The following is a 16,422-nucleotide window of genomic DNA, read 5'->3' as shown; positions in this document are numbered from 1 at the left end:
TGATTGATTGAAAGATTTTAGTCCATCCAACAGAAATAGGGAAATTTGGAAGAATTGTGAATTTGAAGGAAAGATAAGTTCCTTTTTGTGAAGAGTGAGTCTGAAATGCCTGTTAAATATCCAGTTAAAGAATGTCTTAGAGACACTTGGTGATGTGGGACTAGAAGTCAGGAGAATGATTAGAGCTGAATATATGATTCTAGGAGTCACCTAATAGAGATAATAGTTGAGCTCCTAGGAGATAATGAGGTAACTGAGAAAGGTTGTAGAGAAAACAAGAGAAATCAGTACATGGCCTTGGGAAACACCCACTGTTAGGGAGTGTGCTAGGAATGATGATCTGTCAAAGGAAAATGAAAAGGAATGCTCAAATAGCGAGGTGGTTAGATAAAAGGAAAAACATTGCCAATAGTTAATGACCTTTTATCAGTACTCATCTTTCTTGACCTCCAAACTTGGTGGCTTTTGATATTTTTTTTCACTCTTTTTTTCTTGGCCTCTATCTCTTCTCTTGGTTTTTATGTATAAGTGTGCAGAGAACCTCCGATGCTAGTCATCCATGTAACGAGGGCTAGAAAGCTTGCTTCTGGTAGAGCCATGAGAATGTGTGATCGAAGTATGTTGAAATATACAAAGGTATTTCTGAATGGTTGTGTAGATGGAAGTGGGAGTACATTCAAAAAGACATTAGGAAATTTGTTTTACAGGTGCATTCTGCTTGTTTGACTCCGTTGATGGTATTTGATGAGAGACTTTCCTGTAAAGCCAACATGTGCATGAGATCTTTGCCTGCTTTGGTGTTTGTCCTTTTCTCTTGTAGGTAATGGGACTGGTGATTAATCTCTAGTAAATCCCAAAAGATCATGAGAACTGCATTGCTGGAGAAAGCCTGACTATCCTAGTGCCGAGTTAGTTATGTTTATCCCTCAACGATTTAAGTATCTTGAAGGATTTGGTGGTTTCTCCTCTCTAATGCCATTATGTCATTACCAATTGTGTTCCATTACTATTAGACACAAGTGACTTAGTACCCCAGTTTCAGTTGTTAGCTACTTAATATCAATTAGCTTTTACAAGTAGCTATTCACCATATCATCTTGAAGATAGTCTTTCCTTTACTCTACCTCACCCCTTCTTAGTTAACCATCTCTATATCAGATTTTCCCCACCAAGTTCACAACCAAAAATAACACGGTTGCTAGATGGGTTTCTAAATAAGTGGAATCTCACATCCATGACCTTTTGAAACTCCTAAGGATCAGAGGCTCCAAACCCTTCACCCAAAATATGAAAGAACAAATGCCATGGCAGGCTAGTAACCAAGATCTGTAATCATAATCATAATCACAAATTGACCTTGGTAGGGAGGGTCCAAGGTCTTACCCCTTGTAGCATCATCTCTCGTAAGATGCCATGAACAAAGGAGTCAAATCACCAGAGGACAACCAAACCATAAAATGGTGGAGGATCTGGATATTAGATCCATTTTGAAGGCTCTGTCAGTTTCAACTACCCAGACAATAAAAAACAAAACAAAACACCTTCTCCTGAACACACAGCTAGTAGAATAGAACCACTTAAAGAACATCTAAATATTCTAGCATGTAATTTTAATGCATTCCAATTACATGTCATCACAACTCTCAAGGAAGCAGAAACCCTAGTTTGTTTATTTGTTTGTTTGACTATTTTTTTTCTTTTTCCCTTTGGAAATTCTCTCTGTTCTAATCTGCATCTAATTCTCTCTGCTCATGTGCTAGACCTTTGTTACACATGGAAGCCTGGACAAGATAGTATCCAAGAAGAGAGAATGGTGAAGAGTATCAAAAACTTCCAAGTGGTCAAGAAAGATCAATATTGAGAAAAGTCATCAAATATTGGCAATAATTGATTGATGCTAACTTTTTAGAGGACAAAGGAAGACATTGCAATGGGATGAAAAGTGAGTGAGAGGACAATAAGTGCAAACATCAGTTGTAGATGTTGGTATCTAGGAATACAGTAAAAAAGGAGGAGAAAAGTAAAAAAAAGGAGATTGGTAGGTAGTAATTAGTGAGGGCTCATTTTTTTTGAAGGATGGATGAAACTTAAATATAATTTTAGAAAGCTGGAAAGAAAGATAAAATGAAATTTAAAATTAGAGACGGGGGATGATTTTTAGGATGATATGATAATACATAGGGCACATACCAAAGGATTAGCTTTCATGAGAAGGACAACTTTTTAACATAAAATGAAATAAGAATATGAGACATGTTGTGGCATAGTGGAAAGTGCTGAAATTGGAACTAGGAATATGTGAGTTCAGATACCACATCAGACACTATATATGATCCTAGTTAAGTCATTTACCTTCTCTTAGTCTTAAAATGAGAAGAATAATAGCACATATGTCAGTGACATGGTTGCTTTATGAAACCAATGAAAAAACATATGAAAAATAGTTTTCAAATTTTCAGACTTTTCAAAGTGCTATATAATATTAGCAATGATTTTGTCAAGAGGTCATGACATAGAAAGAAGGGAGAAAGGGGGGGTTCATAGGGAATGGTCTCTGTTTTCTTAATAAAGTATGAGGTAAAGCCCTTAAACATGCAGAGGGTGGGAAGAATAAGTATAGAAGGCTTGAACTGAGAAGCAAATACTCATGGGTGTGGAACAGAGAATCAGTAAGAAAAGAATAAAGGAATTGCCTTATTTAAATCAGAAGCCTTATTTAGTGCTCCAGGCAGCATAGTTTTCTGACTACCTCTTGCTACACTGAGCAGTATATGAATAGGAATGTAGGAGGCAGATAGTGAAAGTAACCAAAGTCTATCATTTGACATGGCATGACAGTAGGTACAAAAAGGTAAGAAGGGATTTGAAATGAAAATATTAAGTGAAGTTAAACAGGCTAATTTAAGGGTTGAAATTGGAAATGGAATAAAAAAAAGCCAAAGCCTAGCCAAATGCTGTATACTATAAATAATCATGGGAAATGTTGTATTTTTTTTAAATCCACTTACTCTCATTGAAATATACTTCTCTTTTGTTGTTGTCGTTAATTTAAATATTCTTTTTAATCTGAATTTTATGACTAAAATAACAATTTCTGTATACAAAGTAATAGTGAAATAGAGGATTGCATATAAAATCATGAATTTCTTTTGCAGCTTATTTTTTCCTTTTGCATATTAAATAAATTCAACATGTAACTTTCCAACAAATCCTACTGCTTTATATCCTTCTCTTCACTTCTTTGTGGCACTATGCAGTAATCACCAGGGATTAATCATATTTATCATTTCTAAAATTCTATTCAGCTAGTTAGTTTCTCTATCTTTTTTAGTAGATTTTTCTAGGTCTGGAATGGCAATGTTGAAGTATACATTACTGTCTCTTTCTTCTTGTAACTGACTTGACTATTATTTTAAGTATTTAGATGTTGTTATTAGGTGCAATATAATTACTGACACCAAATCATTTATCTTTGGTTCATTTAAGGATAATGAAAAGCTTTTTTTTTCCTTATCTCTGTAAGTCAAACCAAATATCCCTAGATGTCCACTTATTCTTCTCCTTGATTTAACTTGTAACAGTGAACAAAATGCAGCTTTTTACACATCTATATTCTAAATTGCAATAAAACTGTAATTGTACTTCCCAGGATGCTATTACTTACCATTTGTATCTATCAAATTTCATCATGTTAGACTTAGCCCATCTTGCCTGCTGGTGGTGATCTTATTGTATCTTAATTTCATCACCTAATGTGTTAATTATCCCTTCCTGTTTCCTTTAATTTGAAAAATTGATAAGCATGCCACATATGCTTTCAGCTAAGTCAGGGCCAAGGACAGAATCCTCTCAGCTAGTGCCAGTATCTGAGGTAAATAGTCATGTGGTAAAAAAAAAAATTTAGCCACCTACAATGCATGTATGAAACAGTGTATGGAACTGTCAATTCAGTATGTGTGTACACAACTATGGCAAAGACTTATTCAAAAGAAACCAGGATTAACTAGCCACATTTTCCCTATTGGGATGCAGACACTTGGTGTGAAAAGGTTATTTTGCAAATGTCTTTATATCCCTAGTGTATGACACATGGTGGGGCACATAGTAGCCACTTAATATGTGGATATTAATTGATCTAGGAGAGCAACTGAAAGTGCTTTGTAAAACACAATTCTTGCTGGGAGTCTGATCATATGGTTCATTCCTGTGGACTCAAAATTTATTGCACCCCTTCTGTGTGTGGTTGTTGTTATTTGTTTGTCCTTCATTCTCAAAGAGGACTATGGCATCGGGAAGATGATGCCATGACTTGCAAATAAATTGGATTTAAAAGGGGAAGGACTGGGCAAAGCCACCAACCTCACTCTCTCCTCTGGAGCCATCTGGGATCAATACTAATGGAGATGTCCCTGGATGTAGTGGGAGACCATGAGACCAGCTAGAGAAGTTGGGGTAAGTACTGTATATACAGTGATTTCTTTCCTTCATGGTACTTTTTATCTCTGTCTCCCTTTGTTTGAAATTTTATGTGTCCCTGAGAATTTCTCCTATGAAATTTGAAACCTTTGGAAGAAGTTTTTAAATAGGTTCTAATAGAAGTTTCTAAATAGAAGACTATCAAGTTCTGGAAAGTTATTGTATGTATTTGTGAGTGGTAGGAAAGAGTTAGGGATGTGAACTTGCTTGACTGGTCAGATAGAAAGGAAATAGAAATGCTACTAGAATTTAAATTCCATTAAAACAGCGATGCTGTCATCTAAAATTTGTATTTCCCTCTAGTTCCTAGAAGAAGACTCTTCACATAGTAGGTACCTGGTAAATATTTATTCATTTGGGTGGATATCAATTCCCTGGACTTCTCTATTAAATACTCAGATTCTAGGGAGTGTCTATATGAGACATTTTATCTTTTCAGCATAGAGGCTCAGTACCAGGAAGAAGTGCCAGTTCTGTGACAAATAGACTTTCCATAAAATTCTTATCTAAGTTATATTTGAAAGAATTTTGACTAATGGTCCATATAAGTGAAAGAGATATGGGTTGCTTTCAATGTTCAGCAGAGAGAGAAATAAAGAACACTTAACAAATCCCTGCTATGGGCTTTGAGCTATGCCAATTTGTGATGTTATGACTATTATAATAATAATGGCTCCATTTCATAGCATTATAAGATTTACAATGAACTCACCTTACAATAAACCTGTGAAGTTGGTAGTGCACTATTATCCCCATTTTACAGAAGAATTATAAGATTTAGAGAAGGGAAGAATGTTGAAATAGATTATCTAGTGTAACTTTCATTTTACAGGTAAGGAAATTAAGAATCAGACAAGTCAAAAATCTATCCAGTGTTGAATGTAAATAGTTCAACTTTGATAAGTTCCTTATGATTTCTTTTTACTATTCACTTTTTCATGCTTCTCTTGCTTCTTGTATTTGAAAATCAAATTTTCTATTCAGCTCTGTTTTTTTTTCATCAAGAATGCTCGAAAGTCCTCTATTTCATTGAATGAGCAAATTTTCCCCTAAAGCAATATACTCAGTTTTGCTGGGGAGGTGATTCTTGGTTTTAATCCCAGCTCTTTTGACCTCTGGCATATCATATTCCAAGCCCTTCAGTCCCTTAATGTAGAAGCTGCTAGGTTTTGTGTTATCCTGATTGTGTTTCCACAATACTCCAATTGTTTCTTCCTGACTGCTTGCAGTATTTTCTCCTTGACCTAGGAATTCTGGAACCTGGCTATAATATTCCTAGGAGTTTTCCTTTTGGGATCTTTTCCAAGAGGCAATCAGTGAATTATTTCAATTTCTATTTTGCCTGCTTGGTCTAGAATATCAGGGCAATTTTCCTTGACAATTTCTTGAAAGTTGTTGTCTAGGCTCTTTTTTTGGATCACGGCTTTCAGGTAGTCCACTAATTTTTAAATGATCTCTTCTGGATCTATTTTCCAGGTCACTGATTTTTCCAATGAGATATCTCACATTACCTTCTATTTTTTCATTTGTTTGGATCTGTTTTATAGTATCTTGATTTCTCATAAAGTCATTAGCTTCCATTTTCTCCAATCTAATTTTGAAGGAATTATTCTCTTCAGTGAGTTTTTGAAATTCTTTTTCCATCTGGCAAATTTGGCTTTTAAAGGCATTCTTCTCCTCGTTGGCTTTTTGGGCCTCTTTTGCCATTTGAGTTAGTCTATTTTTATTCATTCATTCATTGATTCATTTGCTTTTGGAGGTTGAAAGTAGTGCAATTGGGGTTAAGTAATCTGCACAAGGTCACACAGATAGTTTTTTTTTTTTTGTTAAGTGTCTGAGGCTGTATTTGAACTCAGGTTCTCCTGACTCTGGGGCTGGCACTCTTTTCCCTATGTCACCTAGCTGCCCCGAGTTAGTCTATTTTTTAAGATGTTGTTTTCTTCAGTATTTTTTTGGGTCTCCTTTGGTAGGCTGTTGACTTACTTTTCATGACTTTCTTGCATCATTTTCATTTCTTTTCCTAATTTTTCCTCCATTATTCTTACTTGATTTACAAAATCCTTCTTGAGCTCCTCCATGGCCTGTAATCAGTTTATGTTTTTCTTGGACGCTTTTTATGTGGGAGTTCTGACTTTGTTTTCTTCCTCCCATTCCATGCTGTGATCCTTTCTCTCCCCAAAAAACTGATTCTATGTTTTGTTTTGCTTCCTCTGCTTGCTCATATTGCCAGCCAATTGCTTGACTTTTGAGCTCTTTGCCATGGTAGAACTCTGCTTCCACATTGCAGAGAGCTATGTCCCAAATCACTGGGGTTTTTGCAGCTGCCAGAGCTAGTAGGAGGGAGCCCTCTCTGCAGCACCCACAAGCTCTGGCACACTGGTCACACACCCCAAGACCACAACCCAAGACCATGATGATCCAGATCCAACCAGGTTGAAGCAAGAGTGATTACCCTCTGAATGGTCACTTGGTCCCACTACAATCTGCAGGCCAGGAGCTCTGGAGGCAGCCAGGTGCCTTCCTCTCTGCCTTGTCCACTTCTTGCTCCAGGGGCAGGGGATGGACTGTACTCTTCTCCACCTAGTTCCAACAGAGTTCCACACTGACTTTTTACTCTCTTTTTGGTGTTTATGGGTCGAGAAGTCTGGTAACCACCACAGCCGCTGGTAATTCACTGAACTGAATTCTGCTCTGGCCACTGCTGGTTGGGGCTGCCCTGGGGATAGAACCTCGACTCAAGCAGAACTGTTCTCAGCTCCCCTCTCCTTGGGAAAGACCCTTCCTGTTGGCCTGCCAGGTAGCCTTCATTGGGAGATTTGTTTCCTTCTGTTACTGTGTGGGTTCTGTAGCTCTAAAATGTGTTTAGAATCATTATTTTACATGTATTGGAGGTGGTGGGAACCAGAGCTTCAGAGGTCCTGATTTTACTCTGCCATCTTGCACACACCCCCCCCCCCCCGCCACACACCACTCTATTTCTTAGCTAGTTCTTAATTGTTTTGATGATTACTACTTTGCAATTTAGTTTGAAATCTGAATCTGCTAGGCTCCTACCTTCATTTTTTTAGCCTTGATTCCCTTGATTTGCTTGACCTTTTTTTTTTCTTCCTGGTGAATTTCATTATTTTTTCTAGCTCTATAAAATTATTCATTAGTTGTTTGATTTTTATGGCACTGAATAAATAAATTAAAAGGTAGAATTGTCATTTTTATTATATTGGCTCAGACTACCCATGAGTAATTAAAATTCACCAAATTGTTTAGATTTTTCTTTTTATATGTAAAAAGTGTTTCATAATTAGGCTCATAGGGTTTGTCTTGGCAGGTAGACTTTCTAGAATTTTATATTGTCTGTAGTTATTTTATGTATTCATTTTTTTTTGTTTTTGCTTTTTGGAGGGCAGTTGGGGTTAAGTGACTTGACCAAGGTCACATGGCTAGTTTTTGTGTGTGTGTGTTAATTGTCTGAGGCTGGATTTGTACTCAGGTCCTCCTCAGTCCAGGGCCAGTGCTCTATTCTCTGTACCACCTAGCCGCCCCTGTCTGCAGTGGGCTTTCTATCTCTTGGTGCTGGGTTTCATTGGTAAGATATGTTAATGCTGATGAATTGTGTGGGTTTATTTTATGTACTGCAACTTTGCTGAAGTTGGTAATTGTGTTAAGTAGTTTATTTTTAATTTTTTTGAATTCTTCAGGGTTTTCTAATTATACCATAGTATCAGCTGCAAGTTTGCTTCCTTTAGCCAATTTTCATTCCCTCAATTTCTTTTTCTTGTCTTATTGCTATTTCTAGCATTTTTAGTACAATGTTGAATAATAGTGGTGATAATGGAATCTTTACTTCACACCTGATTTTAATTAGGAAGACTTCATTTTGGTCCTGTTACAGATTATATTAGTGCTTTTTTTAGATAGATAGTACTTAGAGTCAATTTATTCCTATATTTTCTAGTGTTTTTAATAGGAATGGGTGTTGTATTTTGCAAAAGGTTTTTATCTACATTTATTGATATAACCATATGATTTCTGCTGCTTTTGGTATATTAGCCAATAACTTTCCTAATATTAAAGCATCTTTGCATTCCTGGTATAAATCCTATCTGGACATAGTCTATAATCTTTACATACACACACACACATACGTACATATGTATGTATGTGTGTATGTATATATTCCTGTAATCTTGTGCAAATTCATCTGGTCTTGAGGATTTTTTCTTAAGGAGTTCATTGATAATTATTCAATTTATATTTCTCACCTAGGGATACTTAAGTCTTCTACTTCCTCTTCTGTTAATCTAAGCAATTTATACTTTTGTAAATATTCATCCATTTATATTGTCAGTTTTACTGACATAATTGGGCAAAATAACTGAATAAATATTTTAATTTTATCTTAATTGGTAGTGCATTCACTCTTTCCATTTTTGATGCTGAGTAATCTGGTTCTCTTCCTTTTTAAATCAACTCAACCAATGTTTTTTTTTTATTTTTCATAAAGCCAAATCCTAGGTTTGTTTTTAATTAATTTATACTTTTTATTTTCAATTTTGTCTATCTCTCCTTTCATTTTTACAATTTCCCTTTTGGTGTTTACCTGGAATTTGTCATTTGTTCTTTTCCTATTTTTTTGTTTCATGTCCAATTCCTTGAACTACTCTTTTTTATGTAAACATTTAAGGATATAAAATTTCCCCTAAGTATGACTTTGACTGATCTCTATAAATTTTTGACTGCTGTTTCATTGTTTATATTCTCTTCCTTGCTTTTATTTATTTACATGTGTTTTTTGTGTTTTCCCTCTACCACTCTGAATTTGAAATTCATTTCATTGCTCTTCAGGTATTCTTGCTTCTCTTGTGTTCAATTCACATTTTTTTTTTGAGACTTTTATCTGTTTTGACTTTATCATCTTCTGAATTTGTGTCTTGATGTTTCTTGTCACCAAAGTAGTTGTTTTTGTCAAATGCTTTATTAACTTGTAGTTTACAGAGTTAATTTCTGCAAGATTTTGAGTTGCAAATTTTCTCCCCATTTTTCTCCTACCCATTGGATGCCCCCTCCTCCAATCTGCTTTTCTCCCATACCCCCTCCAACTTTCCAGTAGGGCACGGAGGATCTCTATGCCCCAGTGCCTGTGTATATTATTTCCCATTTACATGTAAACTAACATTGCTAATAGTATATATATTAAACATTTGATTTTAAAACTTTGAATTCCAGATTCATTCCCTTCCTCCCTTGTCACCCACCCTCTGGGAAGATAAGCAATTCAATATAGGTTGTGCATGTGTAGCTATGCAAAACATTTCCATAGTAGATATATTGAAAAAGACTGACTATATTTCCCTCCTTCCTATCCCACCTCCAACTTGTTCTATTATCTACTTTGGTCCTGTCCCTTTTCAAAAGTAGGTGCTTCCAACTTCCCTCTCCCCCAGCCTGCCCTCCCTTCCATCATCCTCCCTTTCATCCCCTTCCCCCTTACTCTCCTATAGGGTGATATACCCTATATAGTGTGGATGTCATTCCCTCCCTGAGCCAAATTCAATGAGAATAAGTTTGACCCATTCCCTTTTGTTTTCCTTTTCTTCCCCTCCTCTTCTTATATGAGATAGTTTACCCCAATCTGTCTCTCCCCATCTCATTTCATTATATTCCTCTCTCATCTCTTAATTTCACCTTTTAAGTATCATTCCCTTCCAATTAAACTGGTCCTGTGCTCTCTATCTATGTATACCTGTACACATATACACACATTCACATATGTATTCATATGCCCATATACCCTCCTATATAGACATATATATATATATATATATATATATATATATATATATATATATTCACATTTCTATTCCCTTCAATTATTCTCATACTGAGAAAAGTTTCATAAGCTACAATTATCATTTTCCCATGTAGGAATGTAAATAGTTCAATTTTGATAAATTCCTTATGATTTCTTTTCCCTGTTTACCTTCTCATGTTTCTCTTGCTTCTTGTATCTCAATGTCAAATTCTCTATTCAATTCTGTTTTTTTTCATCAAGAATGCTTGTAAGTCTTCTATTCCACTGAATGACCATATTTTCCCTTGAAACATGATAATCAGTTTTGATATATAGGTGATTCTTGGTTTTAATCCCAGCTCCTTTGATCTCCAGAATATCATATTCTAGGCCCTGTGATCCCTCAGTGTAGGAGCTGCCATATCCTGTGTTATCCTGATTGTGTTTCCACAATATTCAAATTGTTTCTTCCTGGCTGTTTGTAATATTTTCTCCTTGATCTGGGAATTCTGCAACCTCGCTATAACATTCCTAAGAGTTTTCTTTTTGGGATCATTTTCAGGAGGTGATTGGTGGATTCTTTCAGCCTCTATTTTGCCCTCTGGTTCTAAAACACCATGACAATTTTCCTTGAGAATTTCTTGAAGGATGATTTCTAGGTTCTTTTTTTGATCATGACTTTCAAGTAGTCCAATAATTTTAATATTATCTATGCTGGATCTACTTTCCAGGTCAGTGGTTTTTCCAATATGATACATTGCCTTCTATTTTTTCATTTGTTTGGATCTGTTTAATAGTATCTTGATTTCTCAGAAGGCCACTAAGTTCCATTTGCTCCAATCTAATTTTGAAGAAATGATTCTCATCAGTGAGCTTTTGAGATTCTTATTCTATCTGGCAAATTCGGCTTTTTAAGGCATTCATTGCCTCATTTCCTTTTTGAGCCTCTTTTGCCATTTGAGTTAGTCTATTTTTTAAGGTGTTATTTTCTTCAGTCAGGTTGTTGATTCTCATTTCATAATTTCCTTGCATGGTTCTTATTTCTTTTCCCAATTTTTCCTCCACTTTTATTATTTGGTTTTCAAAATCCTTTTTAAGCTCCTCTATGACCTATAACCAGCTCGTATTTTTCTTTGAAGCTTTTGCTGCAAGAGTTCTGACTTTGCTGTCTTCCTTCTTTTCTGTGCTTTGATCCTTTTTGTTGCCAAAATAGGAGTCTAATGTTGGATTCCTCTGTTTGCTTTGCTTCCCTCGTTTACTCATGTTGCCACTCAATTACTTGACTTTTGGGCTTTTTGCCACAGTACGACTCTGCTATCAGACTGGGGAGCTTCTTACCAAATACTGGGATTTTCTCAGCTGCCAAAGATATTAGTTGGGTGCCTTCTCTGAAGCCTCCATATGCTCTGGCAAGCTGGTCACACACACCATGACCTCCACCCTAGACCACCATCCAGATACAGGCAGGTCAAAGGAAGAGCAATTACCCCTCATACTGGTTGATTGGTACCCCTACAGTCTGCTGGCCAGGAGCTGAAGCTGCCCGATAGTGGCAACTGCACAAATGTGGCGCCTCAGCCACTTCTCCCTACAGGGGATAAAGGCTGACCATACTCCCAAACTACTGGATCCCAAAGTCCACACTGCACTGACCTCTCACTTTGTCCTTAGCATCTGTAGGTCGATAAATCTGGAAACTGTCACAGCTGCTGGTGATCTGAAGTCCCTCCAGGCTGTGACTGGTCAGGCCTACCCTGGGTCTAAAACCTCTGGCTCTCCTGAGCGGGGGTCAACTCCCAGAGTACTGTGCTGGCTGCTCCCTGCTAGCCTGCTGGCCTCCTGAGCTGTCCTCAGCGGGAGGTTAGTTTCTCTGTGTCGTGTGTTCTGTAGCTCCAAAATTTGTTCAGAGTCGCCTTTTATGTGAATTGGAGGTGGTGGGAGCTGGAGCCCATCAGAAGCCCCGTTTCCACTCCCCTATCTTGACTCTGACCCCCACCAAAGTAGTTTTTATATTCAAGTTCTTTTTGTTATTGTTTTCTCATTTTTCCACCGTATTTCCTGATTTTAAAATTTTCTGTTAACGTTAGGGCTCTGTTTTTGATGTGAGACAAAATGGGGCACTATCTCAAACTTCATGATTTTTCACACTGCTGTTTTCAGAACTAGTTCTGGGGATTTGGATGTTTTTAGTGCTTCTAAAGTGGTGTGATATCAAGAAAAGAGTGGTCACTGTTGCCCTGGTTTTCACTTTGATCCTTACCCAGAAAAGTTTTCCGATCCCTTGGGATTACATTTGGCATTTCTCTTCAATGTCTCTGCTCCCTTGGGATTGATAGTAACACTTTTTTCTTAGGGTCTCTGATTCCTGGCTGACAAAATGACCTCCTTCAGGGCTTCCCCTCCCTCTTAACTGAAAATGCTCCTCTCTCTCCCTGAATTATGATACAGAAATAGACAATGTAGTTGCCAAATCATGTGGTTCTACATTATCTATCTGCCATCTCCCCTTACTATCTCTGTCTTTAGAGCTCCCAAATTGCTGTTATTGCTTTTGTTCCCACTACCTGGTCCCACCACTGATGCTTCATTCTCATGGACTTTGTGTCAGCCTCCACCCTCATGTCATGAATCTTTATTTCTTACCTCTTAAATTGTCTTGGGATAGAAAAATGGGTCACTCTGACCTTCGCTTGTCTCTGTCCCTACAGAATTTGATTTGAGGCCTTGCTTTAAAGTTGTTTGGAGGGAAATATTGAGAGAGCTCAGCTGTTTGCTCTCTCTTCTGCTATCTTGGCTCTACCCCTGGAAGTCCTGATATTGATTTCTAATGCCCTTTACACTGTAGTGTTATTTTTATTCTACCCCTCTTATTACTTTCTTCAAGATATTCTAGAATCTATTTCCAGAATTTCTAACTTTTGGAGGAGGTAAAAGGTTTCAGTGGAAAGAGTTTTACTTTTGTGTAAAACTCAGACTGACTGCCTTAGATAGACTTGGTACAAGTCATTAAAAAAACCTCAAATTTTGTATTTCTTCCCAACTCAGCAAAAGAGATAACTAACTGATGAGAAGGCCTGGAGAGTGAGAAGCGTGCATGCTGAGGGATTTCAACAAGTTTTTGTTCTCAGTATGTAGCTGGATCCATACATCTTTTGGAAAGCCTAGGCCTACTCTTTTGTTTACAATGGGGTCTTTATGAGAATGTTTGGAAATAGTCTGAGGAATATCAAGAAGTCTTGAAGCTTAGGTTTTCCCATCCAGACCCAACCCCTTTAGTAGAGTTTACATCTGTTCTAGTAAGCTGCAACACAATGAACAGTACGTGATACCACTCTACTGTGCACTGCACTACAATTGAATGTTCCAGCACCTATGACTTTTCCACATGCAAAACCCAGGACTAAATTTTAATCATATCATCTTGTCCTTGATTTGCTCAAGTCAGAATCAGACCCTGTCATAGCTTACTGTCTCCATAAAGTACACAGTGTGAGGATGAACATAAGGATGGCCTTCTAAGATCTGTGTATCATGTCTCACATTAAAAAAACATATATATATATATATATATATATATATATATATATATTTCTGATTGTTAATAATTCAAGCTATGGGGTGAAAATCTTCCAGAATGCAATTACTAGGGGTGGCTAGGTGATGCAGTGAATAGAGCACCGGTCCTAGAATCAGGAGGACCTGAGTTCAAATCTGGCCTCAGATACTTAACACTTACTATCCCTATGACCTTGGGCAAGGCATTTAACCCCAATTACCCTGCCTTCCCCCTTCACAAAGCAAAATAGAAAAATAAAAAAGAACATAAAAATTTGTATATCTCCTCCTAGGATGTAATTGGCAGCAAAGAGTCCATTGCACTCAAATAGAATTTAAGACCATTGTGGCAGGACCAGCATTTTTTTTCCCAGGAAGTAGAGACTTTTATTTAAGAAGCTGGTTATACATAAGGGGAAACAGAAGCAGTAAAAAGGAGACATTGGACAGAAGGAGTTACAGGGAAGAGGCCATGATACTGGAAAAACTCTCCAAGTTGATCTTTTTCCACAATGTTCCTTGGACTTGATCCTATTATCTTGGCTGCAAATAAAGATGTGTCCTGCCTCATGTGAGCTTCAGTCATATTTGCCCATCCATACTTTCAGCTGGTTGTCTGACAGATCTCCCAACATCTCAGCCATCTGCCAGCAGTCAATATGTTGATATGTGATGCCAACAACATGGCAGATAAATTTTTGGATGGAGTCTTCAAAGCCTATGATGCCATTAAGGAAAAGGAGATCATGTTCTCATCTAGAGCATGCCAGAAAGCTTGGAAAGGATAGGTCTCCAACAAGTCCCTCAAGTACAGGATCTGCCTGATGGGTTGCTTTTCTTGACAAGCTTGGTCAATCATGTACTTGCACAGTGTACAGTCTGTGCAGGGGAGATTGGTGAAGGCCTTCAGCAGAATCTGGGCTGTCACTGTGGTCTGGAAGGCCAGCTTGCAATGGTATAGCTTGAGTATGACTCATTTGGCTTCCAGGTCATAGGCATTCTCCTTGGCCTGGGTCTCCACATAAGTGCTCAAGGGTAGCCAGGTTCTCAGGATTGTACCTGTTGATGACCTTGAGGAGTTTCCCCATGTTGGTGCACATCTGCTCGAATAGCACCATAATCTCCTCCTTTTTGCAGGACCAGTATTCTTGATGTGACTCCCCTGACCCTGACAGGATTTCCTTCCTCCATGGAACTTGATTGACTCTAACTTCTCTTATGTAGCTTTCTGATTCGAGGGTCATACAAAGTCCCAATTTTATGTAGCCAAGTCCTCTCAGACTAGGTCAGTACCTGTGCTCACCAGATTAGCTATCCTGATAACTGATTGACCAGATGTTTTTTGATGGAGAAAAAGGGAGACAAATCCATAGGAACTAAATGCTCCTGAATCTTTGTTTCATATCTCTGATGTGTTAGGGGAAAGTAAACCTTCACTTTTGTTAAATGTTAAATGATTTATAAGTGCCTCATATCATCCCAATATTGAACCTGAATAAAAAGGTGTTGAATTTAGAGTGACACCAGAAACAATCATGAATCTGAATGTAAAATGATTCTCAACATGTCTTTGGTGCATATCCTTCTGTTTAGAGAGGGGCATTAAAGAATATTCATTTTGCACAGCCATATTAATTTGTCTATGTATACAATAATTGCCAGCAAACTATAGTCTGAAAGCCAAATTCAGTCTGTTGCCTGTGCTATTTTTTTTGAGGACCCTCAACTAAAAACAATTTCCACATTTTTATATGTTAAATAATTATTTTAAAATGTAAAAATAATTTTCAATCTGCCACTGTACAAATTTTATCTTCTGTTCATAGTTTTATGTATGACCCTTGAAATACATTCTCTCTCTTGAATATGTCTTCTGTTGTGTGATACAGGAAGGAATGGGCCTCTAGTATTTAAAAATTTTTCATCCCGATTTCATGAATGCTTCAGTGGGGCAGGATTTTTAAAAAAGCCCATGAAAAAAAGGAGGGCATAGGAGAAGGAGATGGCAAGTCTTTCCCAAATGCAGGACAGCAGCTTGCATTTCCCCTCCTCAAGTCCAACCTTGGTTTTAAGATGAAACCAGATAAATAAAAGCTAAAGGCTCAAGCACTAACGTTAAGACCATGTTTTTGTTTTTTGTTTTGAGTTTGTTTGAGTGATTGCTCAATTGGGTAGAGTGTGGAGGGAAACAAAAAAAAAAATGCCATGGAGAAGATGTTGGTCCTTGCCTGTCTTACTGCAGCTGGACGTGACTAGCACTCATATCTAAACTATTAAAAACTAAATCTACCCCGATAAACATTCACATGAACAATTATGAATGATCCTATCTTATGTATTTCATTGTGTTTGTTTGTTCAAGGCATGAGAATCCAGAACAGCTCTAGGACACAAGGGAAAGTGACTTTTTCAAATTCAGGGCTGGAACTGGGGGGGTATAATCTGGAGTCATTCCCATGTTTCATAGCTATACATAACTATTAGCACACATTTCTATGCATATAATAGGTGATTAGTAAATATTTATTGATTAATTGATAGATTGATTGATGACTGCCTTCAGTTTCCACTTAAAACTTTGAAAATGTTCTGAAAGGAGTAAC

The 16,422-nt window shown here is 37.2% G+C and overlaps 1 pseudogene; it reads right to left on the bottom strand.

Moving 5' to 3' along the window:
• Positions 1–14,275: 14,275 nt before the first annotated feature.
• Positions 14,276–14,952, bottom strand: LOC138163964 (eukaryotic translation initiation factor 3 subunit K pseudogene; annotated as a pseudogene).
• Between the last annotated feature and the right edge of the window lie 1,470 nt (positions 14,953–16,422).

This window comes from Petaurus breviceps, unplaced genomic scaffold, assembly GCF_028583685.1.
Source record: "Petaurus breviceps papuanus isolate PSGF00001 unplaced genomic scaffold, PetGlider_PUasm1.0 189, whole genome shotgun sequence".
Taxonomy (NCBI): Eukaryota; Metazoa; Chordata; class Mammalia; order Diprotodontia; family Petauridae; genus Petaurus; species Petaurus breviceps.
This window is presented reverse-complemented; position numbering and strand designations above follow the sequence as displayed.